Raw genomic sequence first — 8,778 nt, 5'->3', positions numbered from 1 at the left:
GTCTCATGTTTTTAGATCATATTTTGATCATGGACATTATGGAGGCTGATTTATATTACAGCTATAGTTCCACACATCCTCAACAGTTAAACGGCTAAAGTGTCATGCTGAAGGATGCTCCACTACATCCATAAAGATGCTGTTATAGGACCTGATTAGACATCCAGAACTGACTGGAACACTTTAGTTAGAAAAGCTTGTTTGGTTTTGGGGACTAACTTCACATGATTTAACTCTACAGGTCTTGAGTCTGTCATTTGTGGTGTCTGTATGATGTTGGTAAGTTATTTGTGGTTTTAATTCCAGGTGACAGGCTCTCAGGCTCCTGTTGACGGTGCGCTGCCTGAACCAGCCAGAACTTGGCAGGACTCTGACCCTGATGATAACATCAAACAAGATGCCAGCCAACAGGTAACATTCAGTTAGACTTTGTTGTAAGAAATAAACTTTGTAGACCTTTTCTTGTTCTCTTAGTTTACAGCTTTTAGTTGGAAAGCTGTTCTTTAGTCAGAAGGTACCTTAAACAGCATTCAGCCAACCATTGGATCACACGGTTTTAGTGGTTCTCCTCATAGAGCCCAAACGAACCAGTGGCACACACACCCATAGATGGATTGTTGAAACATGCGCCCATGGGTGTCCAACCAAACCAATCATTCACACACACATAACAGATTTCTGATGGCTACTTGTGGGGCCCTCCGTATGGATCTAAAGTTGTCTTGGTTATTCCAACCAAGCCAATCATTCACACACACATAATAACAGATTTCTGATGGCTACTTGTGGGGCCCTCCGTATGGATCGAAGGTTGTCTCATGTTTTTAGATCATATTTTGGTTATGGACATTATGGAGGCTGATTACGTATATTACAGCTATAGTTCCACACATCCGCAACAGCTAAACAGCTAAAGTGTCATGCTGAAGGATGCTCCACTACATCCATAAAGATGCTGTTATAGGACCTTATTAGACATCCAGAACTGACTGGAACACTTTAGTTAGAAAAGCTTGTTTGGTTTTGGGGACTAACTTCACATGATTTAACTCTACAGGTCTTCAGTCTGTCATTTGTGGTGTCTGTATGATGTTGGTAAGTTATTTGTGGTTTTAATTCCAGGTGACAGGCTCTCAGGCTCCTGTTGACGGTGCGCTGCCTGAACCAGCCAGAACTTGGCAGGACTCTGACCCTAATGATAACATCAAACAAGATGCCAGCCAACAGGTAACATTCAGTTAGACTTTGTTGTAAGAAATAAACTTCGTAGACCTTTTCTTGTTCTTTTAGTTGGAAAGCTGTTCTTTAGTCAGAAGGTACCTTAAACAGCATTCAGGCAACCATTGGATCACACGGTTTTAGTGGTTCTCCTCATAGAGCCCAAACGAACCAGTGGCACACACACCCATAGATGGATTGTTGAAACATGCGCCCATGGGTGTCCAACCAAGCCAATCATTCACACACACATAACAGATTTCTGATGGCTACTTGTGGGGCCCTCCGTATGGATCTAAAGTTGTCTTGGTTATTCCAACCAAGCCAATCATTCACACACACATAATAGATTTCTGATGGCTACTTGTGGGGCCCTCCGTATGGATCGAAGGTTGTCTCATGTTTTTAGATCATATTTTGGTTATGGACATTATGGAGGCTGATTATATTACAGCTATAGTTCCACACATCCTCAACAGCTAAACAGCTAAAGTGTCATGCTGAAGGATGCTCCACTACATCCATAAAGATGCTGTTATAGGACCTTATTAGACATCCAGAACTGACTGGAACACTTTAGTTAGAAAAGCTTGTTTGGTTTTGGGGACTAACTTCACATGATTTAACTCTACAGGTCTTCAGTCTGTCATTTGTGGTGTCTGTATGATGTTGGTAAGTTATTTGTGGTTTTAATTCCAGGTGACAGGCTCTCAGGCTCCTGTTGACGGTGCGCTGCCTGAACCAGCCAGAACTTGGCAGGACTCTGACCCTAATGATAACATCAAACAAGATGCCAGCCAACAGGTAACATTCAGTTAGACTTTGTTGTAAGAAATAAACTTCGTAGACCTTTTCTTGTTCTTTTAGTTGGAAAGCTGTTCTTTAGTCAGAAGGTACCTTAAACAGCATTCAGCCAACCATTGGATCACACGGTTTTAGTGGTTCTCCTCATAGAGCCCAAACGAACCAGTGGCACACACACCCATAGATGGATTGTTGAAACATGCGCCCATGGGTGTCCAACCAAGCCAATCATGCACACACACATAACAGATTTCTGATGGCTACTTGTGGGGCCCTCCGTATGGATCTAAAGTTGTCTTGGTTATTCCAACCAAGCCAATCATTCACACACACATAATAACAGATTTCTGATGGCTACTTGTGGGGCCCTCCGTATGGATCGAAGGTTGTCTCATGTTTTTAGATCATATTTTGGTTATGGACATTATGGAGGCTGATTATATTACAGCTATAGTTCCACACATCCTCAACAGCTAAATGGCTGAAGTGTCATGCTTAATGATGCTCCACTACATCCATAAAGATGCTGTCATAGGACCTGATTAGACATCCAGTACTGACTGGAACACTTTAGTTAGAAAAGCTTGTTTGGTTTTGGGGACTAACTTCACATGATTTAACTCTACAGGTCTTGAGTCTGTCATTTGTGGTGTCTGTATGATGTTGGTAAGTTATTTGTGGTTTTAATTCCAGGTGACAGGCTCTCAGGCTCCTGTTGATGGTGTGCTGCCTGAACCAGCCAGAACTTGGCAGGACTCTGACCCTGATGATAACATCAAACAAGATGCCAGCCAACAGGTACCATTCAGTTAGACTTTGCTGTAAGAAATAAACTTTGTAGACCTTTTCTTGTTCTCTTAGTTTACAGCTTTTATTTGGAAAGCTGTTCTTTAGTCAGAAGGTACCTTAAACAGCATTCAGCCAACCATTGGATCACACGGTTTTAGTGGTTCTCCTCATAGGGCCCAAACGAACCAGTGGCGCACACACTTATAGATGGATTGTTGAAACATGCGTCCATGGGGGTCCAACCAAGCCAATCATTCAAACACACACATAATAGATTTCTTAAATATGGCTACTTATGCGGCCCTCCGTATGGATTTAAGGTTGTCATGGTTATTCCAACAAAGCCAATCATTCACACACACATAACAGATTTCTGAAATATGGTTTCTTGTGGCTTCTTTGTTGTAAATTTTGGAGCCTTTTCCATGTTTTATATGTAAAATTTCCTGTGCATTGAATGTGATATAAGGTTTTGGCATATTTCAGAGGATGTGTACAGCACCGGTCATCTACCAGTTAAGATATTGGACAGAAATTTTAATTATTTTGAGCAAAGAAATTCTAGTCTTTATATTAATACAGCATATAAGAGTAGCTTGCAGAAACTAACAACACATTTCTTTTAATTCCCTCCATAGAGCTATCAATTACCAAAGGAGTTTCTCAAAGTGGACTACTCAGACAGTGATGATACTGACAATGATTCCCAAAAGGACTGCTCTGTACCTCTGCAAATCAATCTGCTCAAAACAAGAGTATATTAAATTTGACCAAGCATTCTTATACAGGTGCAGTTAATTTTTGTTTTAGAATATTGCTATACTGTATGTATTTTTTCTGTACTTTAAAATCATCATTTCAGATGGGCTGATCCCAGAAGTCATAGAAGTGACCTCTTGTACCTCCGCATCTCGTGGCCCAAGTAATGAAAAGTCTGCCAAAAAGAGAGGTGAGTTGAGAGTAATCCTTTTCAATATATAACTTTATCACAGTTGCTTTTAAATTGCCCAATTGTTACTACTGTATCAGTATCTAATTATCCTCACATATGCTGCTTACTAAGATTTAGATGACCCAAGCAAGATATATTAAACACCACTTGACTTTTTTTCTTAGACATGTAAGGTCTAAACTTTTGAATTTTGTTATAAAATGAAAATTGACCCATCCTTTCTCATGTGAGCTACAGGTCATTGCTAACCTTGATTATATGTGAGATGTTTGTTTACATCTATTTTTAAATAGGGGTAATGTATACATGACAAATTTAATTTTTTACACACTATATATTTCCAAATTTACTTTTATCATCTTTGTTTGTCTATGTGTAGCACGTTATCAAAGCAAATTCCCCATACATGTAAAACACTGTCTGAAAAAAGTTTTTCACAGATTTTTATTTTTTATTTTCCCTGATTTTGCAACAACTTGTATCTGTTCTTAATGGTTTTGTCAGAGAAATGGTGCATCCCAATGTGCTGCCATGGTGGAGTTTGACTGCCTGTGCAACCTCTGTAGGGTCCAGGAATTGCTTCATCTACCAGCAGTGACATTCTGATCAAATGCAAAACTGCTTAAAAGTAGTCAAGAAAATGAGAGACCTCTTTCCCCCACCACCAAAACTGGGGCCATTCTAATGTTACCCTTTTGTGCATCTATTTTTAATTTTGTTAATATCAAAACAGCTGACACTGAAGACCACCTAGCAACTTAAATGACCGGATTAATATCTCAGATATTAACTGATTTACTTATGTCTATTGTAGGCTCATCACTGTTGACAAAGATAGTTGACGTTATAAAATATCTCATTTAAATTATATTGTCGGATAATTGTACATAAAGTGAATGTATTCTTTATGCAATTTTGTTCTAATTAAATTGTAAACTAAAAAGTGCTCTTCTTATGCCCTTAGGTAACGGAAAAGTTGTGAAAAGAAGCTGGACCCCAGAGGAATGTGCTGCAGTAAATAAACATTCAAGGAAGTATATATTGACAAATCAGGTTCCTGGTAAGCTTGACTGCGAGAAATGCATTGCTGCAGAACCACAAGCACTGAGCTGTTAAGTACTTTGTCAAAAAGAGAATAACCACCATGAGGAGAAAATATGAGTGAAACAGCTTCCCTTAACAGAGATAGAAACACATGGCTGGTTCTGTTTCACCATTTGTTCACTATTTGTTTGTGATTTTTTTTATGCTCCACTTCTCCTGTTCATAAATGTTAGATTAAATAAGTTCCTTTATTCATTGGCTACATTTGTAATGTGTCCATTTAAAATTTTGACTCAAGACAATTATTACTTGTAAATCCTGTGTACTTTATAGTTAGCTAAAATGCAGAATTTAAATATTATTTTAAAATGTACCAATATGACTGAACAAATTGAAGAATATTAAGACTGTGACCAAGGAAAATGGACCAGAATCTGAATAAAGACTTTAGAATGTATTTTAGAATGCACATTTCAATGTATATCTAGTATATTTAGCCAGATGAAAGTATTCACACTAACAAAATTTTTAGGTTTTCTGAAATGATCAAGTCCACACAAATGCATGTTTGGGTTAGATTAGGGTTGGGGTTGAACTTGATAGATCCTCTTTATAAAGGCAGACCTAACAAGTCTTAAATCTTAACAGCAAGCTCTATAACTGGCTAAAAAAATAATGTGTGTATAGGTGGACCTCTTAAGGTTGAAATATTAAAAGCGAGCCCCATAACTGACTAAAAATCTTATGTGTGTAAATGTGGACCCCGCAAAGCCGGAATGTTAGAAACAGGCCCCTCATGTGACTGAAAAACTGACATGAAAAAAAAAGTTTCGAATTGTGTTCATTGAAAGTGATTTTTAATATCAAGATTTTTTTTGGGACTTGCCTGATTTTTTTCATAGTTCTTGGACCACTAGAAAGGGTGGACCCCACTACTCAGTAAAGTACTTTGGGTCCTGCAGAGGGAGGTTAACAAGGATGTGTGTGTGTGTGTGTGTGTGTGTGTGTGTGTGTGTGTGTGTGTGTGTGTGTGTGTCTATTAATGAGTATTAATTGACTGAATCAGTTTTTATATTTTTAAAATTACTAAATTGGAGAAAAAGAAATTATGCAACAACACATTAAAACGTATGTTCGTTACTATTTCTTGTTTTGATCTTGAGTTGAAAATATATTCCAACTGGTATTAAATTTTGGGATTATATCAATATTATTGATTGTAAAAAAAAAAATAGTAGTATCAATTACTTTTTTAAACAAAAATTCACAATATTTGCAACAATATATTTCCTATATATTCAAAGGACTAAAAATAACTTTTCTTCAATTTTAAATTTATGGTCTTTTATCCAGAAAATAATCTGTGGATATTGTGTCCAAGATCTCATGCATCACTTTATTCTTCCAATTTCTACATTAGTAACCGGTTCAAATATTGAAAAATTCCCTTAATCTCAAGCACTTCTCCTCCCTTCCCCTCCTGTTCTGAATCCACCATCCAAGTTGTTTCCTTCTCTTTTTGCAGTTAGACTTCATCTTGGCTTGTTTATCGATCGTCATGGTCGTCCCCTTTTTGCCGCCGTCGCTTAACAACCCTAACCAGGCTTTTGGCGACGTCGGGCCCACAGAGTGTCCAACACGGTCGCAGTGAGTCGTGCTTCTATTCTAAAGCGATTTGCTCGTTCGTCTTGGGTTACCGGACAAACAAACTTTTGGCCGGCAGAAAATCCATTAGCGCTATCGATCAACACAGGCGCACGCATTAATGTGCCCACACACTTTATTACAAACAGATGTCCAGAAAGGTGCACCAAGTGATGGCCACGCTCGGCTGGATCATTCTATTAGTTATGCTAATAAATACAGATTTTCAAATTCTTCAACAGCCCACACAACGTCAAAGTGTCTCAATATCGTCCCCTGAAATTCTATTTCACGTAGAATTGTGAGATGAAAACATGTTTTTAAATTTTTAGTAGACAAAATGCTTAGTCATTATCAACTTGATCAAGTTGATAATGTGTGTTGGGACGTTAAAAAGCCTCACGATAGGTGTCTGGCGTGTCAAATTGACCTGTGTTAAGATTGAAACAAAAAGCTATGACAAAATTAGCTTTGTTTTCTTTTTACCTTTTTTTTTTCAAGGTTACACATGTAGTGGGTCTCCCATCTCTATTTTTGATGTACCAAAGAAACAAACAGGATAGGTTTTATTTTATGACATAAAATAAATAATTTTTAAGGTCTTTATAACAACACACTAAACAATTGGAATTTGAAATATCACCAATCGCCATGAACATTGTTCAAAATTGTGAAGTAAATGAAAAATGAAATGGAAGAATTCTTAAAATATTGTCACGTAATTGCTTTAGATTTTGCTACTTTTATCACTTTATGGTCAGTATACTCTATTTAATATACTATGTAGATTTTAAAATATTAAAAAAGAACAACAACATATCCAGGCTTTTTTTTCCCCATTGCTGTTTTAATTTGACCTGCAACGTAAGCTTGGGAATATTTCTGTGTATTTCTGCTGACACCCGGGGTACAGCATATGTAATCATTAACATGACTATCATAAAATGATGTAACTGTAACCATATGCCCTGTGCCTATATTAATCATCATTCATTGGGAGTTGGGGACAGTTCTTAATCTAGCAAAAGAGAAAAAGAAAATGGGCCTTAGTAGAGAACCTTGTGGTACACCGCTGTGTGGCAAGTTATTGCATTAGAATTTCACCCCTAATGTAAAGAAAACGAGAGAGCAAATGTCGTTTGACAAACGCTGTGTGCCAATGACACACGGTGGCACCTTTCCACCACCTCTTTTGCGCCACCCGCGGTCGCGACGGCTGCGCGTTAGCACCTCATCATTAGCATTCTTCTCCGCATAGTAGCGCGAGCTCCTCCGACTTATCGGGTTTCGGTCCTCAGGCGTGCGGCAACCCGACACCAGCCGGCTCCAACCCCTAACACAATTTCTGCACAAGGCCTCCCAACAACGCATAGTTGGGATAAAAATATTTGACGTCGGTTGGGCACAAGCGAGGGCATGTGATCGGTGTCGGCCAATCGGAGGCGTGTTGGGTGGGAGGTCTTGAGTGTTGGGTTACCTGTATGTGTGTTAAAGTGTTATTTATATCTGGAGTGAAAGTGTCAAAGCAAGAAGGTCAGGACTTTTGCTGTGTGTCTCACTGCAGCACCTTGTTAAATCTGTGCTCAGGAGTGGAGTTATTATTGCATTTGCACATTTCTGCCAGGAGGGGCAGCACTGTCACCTCGCCAAATCTTTGGTCAAACTCTGACCTTATGGAGTTGAGCTATTGAATTGTTTGTCGGCCCCCTGAAAATTGACTCTGCAATGGCCGCTTCAAAAGCCAAGTGGCAGACTTTTTTATCTTTTCAGCCATTCTTGCTTATTGTGCGTGTCGACCAATGATGCATGTTTCCTAGCTTTTGTAGGAAGATTAGAACTCAATTTTAACCAACAGCTTTTGAGAACGGTCCTTTCTATTGGGCACCACAACAGGTGCGCAATCCGCTACAGCCAGCAAATGAGCGCTGACTCGTCGCTTACGCGCCGCGCTGTTACTATTTCGAGACACAGTTCACACTGGCGGTCAGGCCTCCGCAATGGAAGAGCCACATGTTGCTTTGCCATTTAGAACGGCAGAAAATCTGGAATTGCATTCACAATCACAAGCGCTCAAAGTATTTGCATATTCCTGCCAAAAAGTGACAGCAGGAAATGGTTAACATGCATCGTGTTGGCCGCCGTTCATCCTCAATGGCACATGACCGCAATTGTGCCCTCTTCCCGAGTGATCAGACACTGCAACGTGTTTTTATGGGCTGTCGGGAGAGCAAGTGAGGCTGCAGATGTAGAAAAAGCAGACGGACGAGGCGGGAGGACTGAAGAGAGATGGAGTGGGCGGACTGGAAAGGCTCCCTCGAGAGTCGTCC

At 39.3% G+C, this 8,778-nt stretch overlaps 1 long non-coding RNA gene across 1 annotated transcript; it reads left to right on the top strand.

Moving 5' to 3' along the window:
- The first annotated feature begins 2,007 nt into the window (after nucleotides 1–2,007).
- LOC148393534 (uncharacterized) lies at nucleotides 2,008–5,264 on the top strand. The gene is made up of 5 exons (XR_015860511.1): nucleotides 2,008–2,022; nucleotides 2,716–2,820; nucleotides 3,450–3,599; nucleotides 3,674–3,760; nucleotides 4,728–5,264. It is a non-coding gene; the product is annotated as an uncharacterized LOC148393534 (long non-coding RNA).
- Nucleotides 5,265–8,778: the final 3,514 nt, after the last annotated feature.

Source organism: Syngnathus floridae, chromosome 9, assembly GCF_059516105.1.
Source record: "Syngnathus floridae isolate MCC-2025c chromosome 9, RoL_Sflo_1.0, whole genome shotgun sequence".
Classification (NCBI taxonomy): domain Eukaryota; kingdom Metazoa; phylum Chordata; class Actinopteri; order Syngnathiformes; family Syngnathidae; genus Syngnathus; species Syngnathus floridae.
The sequence above is the reverse complement of the archived record's forward strand: the minus strand, read 5'-3'. Positions and strand labels throughout refer to the sequence as shown.